The sequence below is a fragment of the Aulonocara stuartgranti genome (assembly GCF_965226115.1).
Source record: "Aulonocara stuartgranti genome assembly, chromosome: 13".
In the NCBI taxonomy this organism is placed as follows: domain Eukaryota; kingdom Metazoa; phylum Chordata; class Actinopteri; order Cichliformes; family Cichlidae; genus Aulonocara; species Aulonocara stuartgranti.
The window spans coordinates 6647177-6660652 of NC_138949.1; the positions used below are offsets into that span (position 1 = coordinate 6647177).

Consider the following 13476-nt stretch of genomic DNA (forward strand, 5'->3'; position numbering starts at 1 on the left):
GACAAGTCGACATCTTCCATGCAAACTACGGGCAGCTGGGCAATCTACCAGCATCCAAAGCACTCACGAGTTTTTAAACCTGACAGATTTTACCCAGTGATTGCTGGCAACCTTCAGCAACCATTTGCTAACCAGTCGGGAAATATGCATTTTTCTATGGTGACTTTAAGTTTTCTGGGAGTTACCAGCTAGTCTTTATTCCTTGTGTGAGTGGAGCTTTATTTTTTTCACAGTGACTTCCACTTCCAGTCACTAAGTGATCCCTGTGAGCCAAAAACTCAGGATTCGATATTTTCTACTCTTGGCCGTGAGCAGAGAAGCCTTTCCCAACTATTGTGTAAAATCCTCTGCTAATGAGGGGCAGCCAATCAGAAGAAACTTGGCTTAAAGGAAGGGAAAAAGGGCCAAGGCCAAAACAAAGAGGAATAAGATTTTATATCATGTCAAAGTACTTTAGTAAGTCCGAGAGTCGCCTGCTTTGCTGCTCTTTTCACTGTTGCTAAACTGCTTTGCATAAATGCCAATTACTCACATTTCACAAATTAATTGCCAACAAAATAGGAAATGGTTAGAAAGACAGAACCTGAAGGAAGTGAAGACAAGAGAGCAAGTTCTCAAATAAACATGAGCAGCCATAAAATAACTTTTACTGAATAAACAAAACAAAAAACAAATTAAAAAAATCTGAATATAACATTTTCTGTCTGTCAAACTGTGTGTTTCGCAGATTTGGACATATTCTCTTGCTTGTACTCATAATTATAAAATAAATCCAACAGGTTTGTGTCACTGAATACACAGCAGACTTGGAAATATATTTAGTCATACCTTTGGCTACTCAATGTGCCACAGAGAGAAAAGATGGCCAAGACAGGAAAAAGACTGATGTGAAGATGGAAGAAAAAAAGGGTCTAAACAAAGGGCCGAAAAGCAAGAGTTAAATAAAGGACAAGACAGGGGAGAAAAGAACAGAGGAGACAACATAGGAGAGAGAAGAGAGGAGCATTGTCAGTGTAAGTGAGACGGATGACATTAATTAGGCCGCTGCAAAGAGAGGAAGACGTGAACTGTTGGAGACAGGACACACGCACGCTGTTCCGCTCACATACACCTTTTCATTATTAAGAAAAAAACAAAACAAAAACAGCTTTCATGCACACACCCATTATGTTTAATGGATGGAGCTGACAAAAAAACAACACCTGCTTAAAAGCTCTGCTCAGGTGTGTGTGGGAATGTGTGTGTGTGTACACATGTGAAGAGATGGGACAAAGACTGAAAATAGAAAGGGGGAAGGCGACAGACAGCATGAAGAAGATAAGGAGAGACAGTGTGATAAACAGCAGCTCCTGCAAGCCGTGAATAAGCACGCTGCAGTCAGTGTCACAAGCACACATCATATATTACACAAAGTTGCACACCACCCACACACAACACATAAAACACACACACACAGAAATGCAAGCACATGTGTTGTCCTCTGCTGCTTAGCAGGCAGCACTGCGCTCCTCCGTCTCTCCCTGCAGACTTCATCCGACTGGAGGAGGGAAGGCGGAGATGAGGTGGAGGGGGGAATGGAGAAGAAAATGTGGGGCAGGGGGAGCAAGATAGGAAGAAGGAAGGGGAAAAGCAAAAACAGTGTAGGTGAAAGTAAAGGTAGGGGTGGAAAGAGGAGAGAAAAACAAAGTGAACACGGGTGAGCTGAAATGAAAAGCGGCAGGTGAGGATGGAGGAATAACAAGAGCAGAGGAGGTAAGATGGATGGCTAGTCATACCGAGAGACATAAACACACACACACACACACACACACACACACACACACACACACAGTCCATTTTCTCTCAAGTGAAGCCAGTTAAGGTGAGTCAGGTATTGAAGGGGGCAGGAGGAGCTTCCTATTAATAGTCATAGAACATTAGCATGAAGGAAGGTGAGAACACCTGATCTACCTCATGTCAGCGAGCTATATAACATAACTCAGTCACGGAAGCTAAGTCTGTTTCCTGCTAAGCGTTTTGGGGTTTCTTTGCAAAGTTAAAAAGAATACATTTAATAGACTTCAAAATCTCCAGGCTGCAGTAATCGTCAGCCATTCAGCTTCCTTCTTCGGGAAAGTGCTATGGAAGCGACGGCATGACTCAGACAGAGTCTGCAGGCTCTGAACCGCTGAGATAAGACCATCATCTGGGATGATTTGGGAAGGGAGCTATAACATGTGGAGCATGTGGGATGTGAGCCAATTAAAGCAGCTGGCAGGTGGGGTGAGCTTTACCAAGCTGGCACTAACATTGGGTAACTAGCTTCTGATGTCTACTTGTTGATGCAGAGCTATAATAACGCCTTCTGACAATTTGTCTATTTGTTTTAGGAGTCACAACGACAGTAGACTGACCACCATAAAGTTTTCAAATGCATCAATTTAAAAAAAAAAAGTTTTTAGCATAATCAAGTCAAAATTAAAACTCACAAGCAATTTAAATACTGAAACGGGGTGTGTTTCCTGTAATCATTCCTATTGACAATAACAAATAAGGAGTCCTTTTCTAATGTACTTTTAAGGTCAGGGTCCTGTGCAAATTGTGGATGCACATATTAAACATGGCCACAGTTTCAGAGGATGAGATTAGCGTATGCACGAGTAATCCCTCATAACCAAGAGCTCAGGCTTCACACGCTTATGTGAGTAAAACAGAACAATAATATGATCACATCTCTTTGGCTGCGAGCCTCCCAATCCCCTGTTTTTGCGAAGCAGACAATCAGAGGAAAGTTGCCTGAAGGCAGAGGGACTAAAACTGCCTGCTTAACACAAAGGACGTGAGGAGCTGCACCAAGACAAACAGGGTTACTCTAGTAGCCCGATTTCCAAGAATAAACACATGGAGCTGGAAATGTGTCCTCTTTAGAGTATTTTATTTGGAAGTGATTTCTCTCTTCATCACCATCACTTCCAGAGGGTACTAGAACCACAAAGACAAATGACATTACTAATGGCTGTATTGCAATAACAATAACATCTTGTTAATGGACAGAATGTCTGGGTTGGTTTGACCTCTGACCCCCTGAATGGCCCACTGAATGATCACTGAACTGAATTTGGTGGTGAAAAATATTTCTAATGTTAATTTAAGAGTTGTTAAAAGAGAATGGTCACTTGTGACCGGAACACTAAAGTAAGGGGTGGGTGCACACAACTGGAGGGTTAATCTGTTATACAATATTACATATCTTTTAGAATAAAAAAACAACAACAAAACAAAACAAATGAAAACTCATCATGAGGATCAGGAAAGGGAGTGTGCATCGGGATCTAGCAATTATATCTGGCCAACAGGCATGTAAACATGCCAAGCTGCTCAGTCTGCATGTGTAACTGCACACACCATCAAATAGAAGCCAGTGATGAATCAGTACAGTACAAATAACACTGCACTTTCAAAAAATCCTATCACCTAGAACACTTGCCAGATCACAGTTTAACACAGTTTGAAACAGTGGAGGAGAACAGGCATGTGCCACAGAGGCACAACTACAGAATTCCACGTAGTGATCAAAAATAGCAGCCACTATGCAGACGTGCAGGGGAAGATGGCCTTAAATGATGAAGTAAAGATGGCTGATATTTACAGACCCACTCCCTTAAATGTATTAGAGTCCCAGGCAGGCTGATAGGTTGCAGTCTTTCAAAACATCATATTACTGTCAAGAGATGTGTTTGGGATGAGGTGATGCAAATAAGAGTGAGCATCCTTTAACTCAAAGATGTTTCTTTAAATTGCTGCCTCTTTTAGCTTAGAACAAAACAGCTTCCACTGGCCTTTCACTCGTTCCACCATCTGTGACTGCCAGACACTCCAGGAGAATTTGCTCTATTTGCACTGAAAGAACAGCAAAGCAGTCCAGAAGGGTTTTTTTGCCAAAGCTAGACAGGTGGCACACAATGTAAGAGATGCACCATTCTTGCTCTCTTTAAATGCAAAAGAAATTCATGCAGCAAATGTCACATGTGTATCGTCGTTCACAGTGGCAGTTCTACATACGCAGATACATCAAATACACACACACACACCATGCTCATAGTGTGTGAGGTGCTGCAGGGCTCCTAGCAGCATATTGTGTAATAGAAAGCTTCTTCAACAAGGCTCCTTTCTTTCTTTCTTCCTTTTTTTTTGCAATGTTGGTGTTGATGAGAGCAGCCAGAGCTCTGAATTACTGCTCTGACAGCCTTTTCCTCACTGTCACTATTCATAGACCTCTACAGCCAAACACACACACACACACACACACACACACACACACACACACTCGTGCTCACTATGGTTTTCCATCACTGCTTGAAATACTCATACACTCCCCTCTGATAGACCATCTGTGGCTTTAAAACCGTAATAGGCTGTGTGTGTGTGTGTGTGTGTGTGTGTGTGTGTGTGTGTGTGTGTGTGTGTGTTAATTTACTAAAAACAAAAGCAAAGCTTGCCTTGGAGTAAATCTGAATTAGCCTACGAGTGTGCCAGAAAGGAAAAGAAAAACAAGCAGAGAACGAAACAAAGGCAAAAACCGAGATCGCTGGTCACTGCTTCATTACCTCACTGCTCTCTGCCTTCTCACCCTCTTTGTTGTACTCTCAACAAAATGCAGTTCATCCGTTTTCCTGTCTCGCACTTCATCCCTTCCTCAGCAATCAACTACATTGCCTTCTGTTATTTACTTCAGACCCAGACCTCCATTTCTTCCTTGGATGTAATCATGAAACCCACAAAGTTCCCATTAAAGCCACAATGTTCACACTTTGGTCCTTCAAATGAACAGGTACAAAAAAAAAGAAAAAGAAACCAAACACAAGTGCACAACCAACGCAGATGTCTGACAATTTTCAACTAACAACTCATATAGATATTGAAAATAAGACATTGATGTATGACAGCAACATAGATCCTGATTGTAATTTCTTTAACAATAAGACAAATGAATGCAATTATTATACAAATGAGCAACTTAAAAAGGAATTCAAGGTAGAACAGGGTATAACAATGGTTCACTTTAATAGTCGAAGCTTATATGCAAACTTTCAATCCATCAAAGACTACATAACACAGTTTGAACAGCCATTCAATGTGATAGCCATATCGGAGACCTGGATAACTCCTGGAAAAGAAGAAGACTTTAAAATAAATGGATATGAATTCCTTCATGTAGACAGGATCAACAAGAAAGGAGGTGGGGTGGCACTTTACATTGATAAAAACCTAAAGTACAAAAGAATGGGAAGAATGACAACTGTTATTGATGGAGTGATGGAATGTTTATCAGTGGAAATAATTATAGAAAAAAGGAAAAACCTAATTGTCAGTTGTATATATAGAACACCAGGATCTAAGATTGAGATATTTAAGGATAATATGGAGGACTTATTTACAAATATAAATCAGAAAAGAATGTTTATTTGTGGGGACTTTAATATTGACTTATTGAATCCAAATCATAATAAGAGTACAGAAGAATTTATTGATTCCATGTACAGCATCGGTTTATTTCCACTGATAACAAGACCGACCAGAATAACATCTCATTGTGCAACTCTATTAGATAATATATTTACAAATATAATAGAAGGAAAGATAAAAAGTGGGCTGTTAATCAATGATATAAGTGACCATTTACCAGTCTTTGCATCGTATAATTGCCATTATAAAGTGAACAACGATGGACATAAGATTATTTACAAAAGAATAAGAACAGAGAAGACCTTAAATTGTCTTAGAAATGAACTTTTAAAGCAAGATTGGAATATTGTATATGAACAAACAGAAGTTAATAAAGCTTACGAAGGATTTTTAAGAACATTTAACACATTACTTGATAAAAACTGCCCAGTAATTGAAATCAATAGGAAACACAACTATGCAGGAAGACCATGGATGACAAAAGGACTACAAAATGCCAGCAAAAAAAAGAATACCTTATATCGAGAATTCATAAAAAAGAGAACAATAGAAACTGAAATAAAGTATAAAACTTACAAAAATAAATTAACTAATATAATGAGATCCTGTAAAAGAGAGTATTACATTAAAAGGTTAGAACACAATAAAGATAACACAAGAGATATATGGAATGTATTAAACAGAATAATCAAAAATGAATCAAGGAATAATGATTACCCTGGATACTTTATAGAAGGGACAAGAAGTATTAATAACATGGAGGAGATAGTAAATGGCTTTAATGAATTCTTCGTAAACATAGGGCCAAAACTGGCAGAAGAAATAAAGGTTGATGGAATAGAAAGGGACACTGGTGAAAATATTGAAAGGAATAGTAGCTCAATGTTTTTAAGAGCAGTGGAAGAGAAAGAGATTTATGACATGGTTAGAGGACTTAAGAACAAAACCAGTACAGACTGGAATGATATTGATATGGTAACGGTAAAGACAGTTATTGATGGTATCGTAAAACCATTAAAATATATATTCAACTTGTCGTTTCAAAAAGGAGTTTTTCCACAAAAAATGAAAGTTGCTAAAGTTATTCCCATTTACAAAACCGGTGAAAGACATCATTTTACAAACTATAGACCAGTGTCAATACTCTCCCAGTTCTCTAAGATACTGGAAAAACTCTTCATAAAAAGATTTGACAGTTTTGTGGAAAAATATGAATTAATGACAGATAGTCAGTATGGGTTCAGAAACAACAGATCAACAGCTTTGGCACTGATAGATTTAATGGAAAAGATAACGGAATGTATGGATAATAAGAGGTATGCGCTCGGAGTTTTCTTAGATCTAAAGAAGGCGTTTGATACTGTTAATCATGAAATTCTATTAAAAAAACTGGAAAAGTACGGGTTTAGGGGAGTGGTTTTGGAATGGTTAAAAAGCTATGTAGGGAATAGGCAACAATATGTACAAATAAATGAATATAAATCTAATTTGATGGATATAGCTTGTGGAGTACCTCAAGGTTCAGTACTGGGTCCAAAAATGTTTATTATGTATTTAAATGATATCTGCAGAGTATCGGAGATTTTAAAGTTTGTAATATTTGCAGATGACACAAATATACTGTGTTCAGGTGTGGAGTTGCCACAGGTTTTGGGGATGATCACACAGGAATTAACGATATTAAAGAAGTGGTTTGATATAAATAAATTATCATTGAATCTCGATAAAACCAAATTTATGTTGTTTGGAAACCAAAAGAAAAACATCGAAGTAGAAATATGTGTTGACAATGTATATTTAGAAAGAGTAAATGAAATAAAATTTCTTGGGGTGATCATTGACCACAAGCTCTGTTGGAAGCCACACATTACTTATGTTCGGGGGAAATTGGCACGGGGCATTGCCGTCCTGGGAAAAGCAAAGCATATGTTGGATCAGAAAGCACTGCACATTTTATACTGTGCTTTACTACTGCCATATATGAGCTACTGTGTAGAGGTCTGGGGAAACACATACAAAAGTAACACACAAACAATAACTATAATACAGAAAAGGGCCATTAGATTAATAAATAATGTAGGGTACAGGGACCATACAAATGCACTCTTTGTCAAAATGCAAGCTATTAAATTCCAAGACTTGGTGAAGCTTAAAACAGCGCAAATAATGTATAAAGTAAGAAATAAATTGCTTCCCAAAGAAATCTGTAAATTGTTCATAGAAAGAGAAGGTGGGTATAACTTAAGAGGGAAATGGAATTTAAAAATACAAAGTGCTAGAACAACTTTAAGAACTATGTCAATCTCAATTGCAGGAGTTAAATTATGGAACAGTCTAACAGAAGAAATAAAAGACAGTCAAAACATAAAACAGTTTAAAGTAAAATATAAAAACCTAATTTTAAATAAGTATAAGAATGAAGAAAACGGGGTTAACCCAGGATGGTAATGTTGCTGGTAATGGTGTTGCGGTTCTTTTTTGGTTGTTTTTTTGTTTTGGTTTGTTGTTTTTCCATAACTTGTGTATCTGCAAATATACACATTCTGTATTTTTCATATGAAAGAAACTATACTGTGGTGGGGCTTGCTAATTTCTTGTTTTTGATTTATGTATGTTATGTTTTGTTTTACTTCATATGTTTATATGTTTCATATGTTGTTTGTTTAATTTAAGACAAAAAAAAATTAAATGAATGAGAGGTAAAACTTGAGGGGGTAGGGACAAATAAGTAAATACTTCAGCCTACTCCTTTTCAAACAAATAATGGAATGATATTTTGTAATGATTGTGAAGGCACATGTTTGAAATGTTTGAAATAAAAATGAACTGAACTGAACTGAACTGAACAATGTTCCATATCTGGTTGAGGTGTCACAAAAATATTCAGGCGACGCATACTTTGATGCACATTTAGCATTAATGGGCTGTATGAATAGCTTTAAGTGAGTCATGGCAATCATTTCCTCATACAAAGAAAACAGAGGAGAACGTGATGTTTTTGCAGTGAATTATGGGAATTTAATGCATGAAAATGCCTTTTATTGTTACCTTTGAAGAGCAACAACACATATTCATAATAAACCTCTGTTACCTCGTTCCAATTCAGTAGCCTTGGTCTTAACTGAATGCCCATGTTTTCCTGGAGAGCGCATCCATGTTTGACCTCCTGACTTACACTGCAGTAATTCTGCAGTTTAAAGGCAGCAGAGGTTACTAGCCAAGAATCTCATCAATTCAAAGCTTTACAAGAGTAGCTGATTGGCTTTATTTTGAACACTAAGCTAAAATTATCTAAGCTGGAGGGTGAATGCTAACTTTTTTCCACTTGATAAGCGTTAACGTTGGGTTCCTAATTGCATGGCAGGATGCTGTAAACGGACCTGTTGCTAGAAATGTTGTTGTTATTTGGCGCTACATAAATAAAATTGAATTGAAATTGAATCAAAACAACCTGCCTGCTTCATCAACATCAGTAACTTTATTTAACAGGCTCTTCTCTTGTTTGTTATTGATTCCTGCTGACAACTTTTTATATTTTATTCCTGCACAGTTGGTGTGCAGCACCCACAATTTCCGTTGAACATGCACAATGACAATAAAGGGCTAAATATGTGGATTTTCTTAAACCTGGACATAACTGTCCCTATAAAAGTTAAACTGTGCTTTTAAAGGCTGAAGATCAGCTCTTCTCTGACAGCATGGTGGGAGTTTCTAAAATTGACGGCGTCTTCATTAATCCCATGCAAACGTACACCTATCTGGAACAACCCTGACATATTACAAAACAATAATATGATAAACTTTTCAGATTGGAGTGGTAAAGGAATCAAATATTTAGAACATATACTAGAAGGAACAGAATTTATTTCATTTGACGGACTAGTTACACAATATGGGATCAACAAGAAAAGATTTTTAGAATATCAACAAATTAAATCCATAGTAAAAAAGAAATTTAAACCGGGTCAAGTTGAACTACAAACAACACCAAGTGTGGTTCAATTTCTTACTCTTAAACCCCCCAAATTACTATCCAAAATATACAGAATGCTTTCTAAAACAGATGAATCAATATCACTTCCTATTGCAAAATGGGAAGCGGATTTATTAGTTAACTTAGACCTAAACTTCTGGTCTCAGATTTGCTTAAAAACCTTTCATCTAATTAGAAATCCCAGTCTTCAATTAATTCAATACAAAATACTACATAGAGTGCACTATACAGGCCATCGGATGTTCAAGATGGGCTTTACGTCTACCAACAACTGCTCACACTGCCAAACCAATTCACCGGACAATTATATCCACGCTCTTTGGTTCTGTCCACCAGTTCAGACGTTTTGGCGCGAGATATGTGAAGACTTATCGAAGTGTCTGAAATGTAACATTCCAACTTCCCCCTTAGTGTGTTTGTTGGGCAGCTTAGATAATGTCACTTCAGAAAAGAATATCGCCCATATGGTTTTCACTGCCCTATGCATAGCCAAGAAAACAGTCCTCATGAACTGGAAAAATAAAAATAATCTTAATTCTAACCAATATAGAAATTATCTATTAGATTACATTAGTCTTGATACAGCCTCTGCCACCACATCAGATCAATTGCTCTGGGCTCCTTTGATCAGCTCCATCACCTAGTGGGGGTGGGGGGTCATAGTTTGGTCCCGCCTTCACTGTTGTGATTGGTGTGGGGGTAGGGACAGGCTTAGGGCGTCGGGGGGGTTCCCCGGAGGCATCTTCCTTGGGGGGCTCAACCCGGGGTAGCGGTCATGTCCGGTTAGGGGCTCTGTTGGCTCTCAGGTGACTGTTTCCTCGCGGCTGCGTGCAGCGGGGCTAGGGGAGGGTCTGTGCTGACGGACGTGGGTTACTGACCTGGTAGCCTGGCTGCCCCTGGGTGGGTCCGGGATGGGCGTGAGGTTCTGGGGGCGCTCCGTCTCTGGGCTGGGACCCGGACCGGGCCTCGGTCGCTTGGGTCCTGGTTGGTGTGTTGCCGGGGTTGTGGGCGGGTGGGTGCATGGGGGCCCAGCCCTGGAGCAGGGTGCCGCCGGTGCATCGAGCCACCCCCAGGTGGCTCGATGCACCGCTTTTCAGCTTCAACTTGGGTGCCTTCCATATCTGTTTTATTAAGAAAGCAGCTCATTATGCAGTCAGATCCTGGACCGAGCTTAACGCATCACTCCGCCAGAGCTCAGCTGCCATAGTTCAGAGGTGGAATTTCTATGAGATGCTATACTCAGAAAATCAAAGATAACAAAGCAAACGTGGTTTGATTTCGCCTGAGAAAACTGTTTACTCCAAGAATTACAAGAGACTATAATACATTTTAGCTTTTAGGTACTTTCATGTTATTACTATTATGTGGGGAAAACAGTTTTAATGGGAAACAAAAATAACTCAGAGAAATCTTTTTCTCTCCTTGCTCTATCCCCCTTTCACTCCCCACCACATTACTTTGAGTTTTCCAAGTAAAAAATATCTCATAACTGCATTTTTCAGACTCAGGCAGAGGTGAATGAGAGACAGAGGACAGGACGAGGAGAGAAAGTGTGTTTGTGTGAAAGGGAGAGCGAGCGCAAGAAGCTGCGGATAACACAAATCCTCCCCCTCCTACAAGGCTGTAATCGCATTTTTATAATTGACATATGCACAGATAGGCCAGCGCGCCCCGATGCCGGTTAATAGCTGCCCAAATCAGCAGGCTGCCGGCTTCCTCTTTCTTCATGGGCCGACTAATCACAGCTGTAAAGCAATATCCGCCTGCCGAATCCAAAATTCATTCCTCAGTATGTCTGTGTGCATGTGTAAAAATCAGGGGATGTGTACTGACTGTGAAAACTGTGTTATTGTGTGTATGGCTCATATGTATAGGAGAGGAACGGAAATGAGCCGACGTGTGAGAGGTGGCGCTGCATGTTGGTTTGTGGGGTTTTCTCTCGGGAGTCTGAACCTGTTTATAGAAGACTGATGTGAGTGAGGAAGCATATAATATAATATATATACTCATTATAGATCTAGAAGTGTGCAATAACAGGTAATGTCACAAGGTCATCTAAATCCCATGTGTTTCTGTTTGAGGCTGGAACATTCGTAGGTCATTAGTTTTGCAGATTTGTCGCTGACAAAGAAACAAACGTCGTGACTCAATCATCACCAAGCCCTTCAACCAACCCATTAGAGCAGGGCGATATGACCAAAAATATGCTGCCTACGATAGCCGTAATGCTCCGACAATCCATCAAGCGGTGCGGCTTCGTAGCTTAGCAAAGTCGTACTAAAACATTTGACAAATTTTCGAGCGCTGTGTACATAAAATCGTTTCGAGGTCAGTAAACACAACCAGAATTCATACACAAGGCACACGGGATTATAAGGGGCGCTGTTGATTTTCAGAAAAGTCAAAGGATTGATTTTAAGTGTGCCGTATTTTCCAAAAAACACGGTAATAACGACGGCCCACTAGCATGCTCTACCAAAAATAGTGCTTTGTTGTGTATCTGAGGGATGAAAGCTAAACCAGTTCCACACTGAAGTTGCAGCATTTTTACAAACCAGTTCCGTTTCATTCAACGATCCGCTTTCGCCCTCCTCATTCTCCGTCGCTGCCATGCTTTTTTTGCCATGTGCGTATGAAAACAAAGGCACTGAGCGTTTTACCCAAATTCTATCGCAATATTTCATTTTATCGTTGCCCAACATTATACCGGTATTACCGTGAAAGGTATGATATGGCCCAGCCCTATAACCCATGTTTCCATTTTTCAAGCGTCAGTGTTAGTTTGAGTGTTTTATTTACAAGCATTTTATGGGTACAGTAACAAATCGATACATTATCATAAACTTAAAATTAATCTATTAAAAACACAAAACTGCCACAGTGACCAAAATAGACACAATAGACTCTTTGCCTAATCATTTTATATACGTGGCTACAGACTGGCGCCACATGGTTTATAATTGGTTTATAATGGAGCACTGTAACAAAAAATAATTTCCCCCAGGGATCAATAAAGTATTCTGATTCTGATTCTGATTCATACACTATGCTTCATAGGTTAGTTTAAATTTAAAGATCACAAAAAGTTCCAACTATATTTGACCATTTAACATATTTCATCATCTCTTTCTCATCAAGTCTTTCACCTACACCACCACTGCTCTCTCTCCTCCTTATTTGCAGCTCATCTTCCTCCTCAACTCAAACATATTCTCCTGATCTGCAGCCCTGACTTCTGTTCAGGGCTTCTGTTCAAGCTTATTTATTCCTGATATTGTTGCAATTACATATCGTCAGCAGACAGATGAACTTGCTGTCTCCGGACAGCTGACAACAAGACAGTGAAGCAATAACAGCTGGTTACAAGCTAATATTATGTTAGCTAGCTAATTTTAGGCTTGAGAGTCCTAAGAATCACGCTTCCCCCTAATGTCCCCATTAAGAGGTTGAACTTCTATGAAACGCACACACACACACACAAATTTGAAACCTTCTGTCAGCACAAGCTAGAAATGCACAACCCTGACTCAATGGGTCTGTGCAGAGCTAATCTCTGTGCAGGCAGGTAATTGCTCGCTGTCTTAGTTGTTAGATGCTTCAGGAACATCCTTACTGGGAACAACGCAATAAACTTCATAAAGAAGTCATCACACCCTGCGCACTCTCTCTTTGAATATCTGTCCTCTGGCAGACGATACAGGACATTAAAAAACACACCGCTAGACTTTTGAACAGTTTTCACACAAAGACCATCACCACTTTAAAGGCTGCTGTGAGCTCACCTAAACAATGACTTAAGAATTACATTCACTTTATGTTCACAGCACATGTTAGCACACTGAAATTACTGACTGTGAGAAAAGTTTGTTTTGTTCCATTTTTTTCTTTTCTCATTTATTCTGTTATTACTTTTACTCTTTTATACTTTTCAAGGAGAACCATTTTTTAAGACGTTGTGCAAGAAGCTTCACGTCTGTTGTACTGTGACAAATAAAGTAACCTTGAACTGTGAACAAAGGAAAGAGTGAAACACAATA

At 39.2% G+C, this 13476-nt stretch overlaps 1 protein-coding gene across 4 annotated transcripts in view; it reads right to left on the minus strand.

Annotated features, from left to right (window-relative positions):
* The window catches only part of smap1 (small ArfGAP 1), a 169952-nt gene that overhangs the window by 18833 nt on the left and 137643 nt on the right, over positions 1–13476 (minus strand). The gene's annotated exons all lie outside the window — the stretch shown is intronic.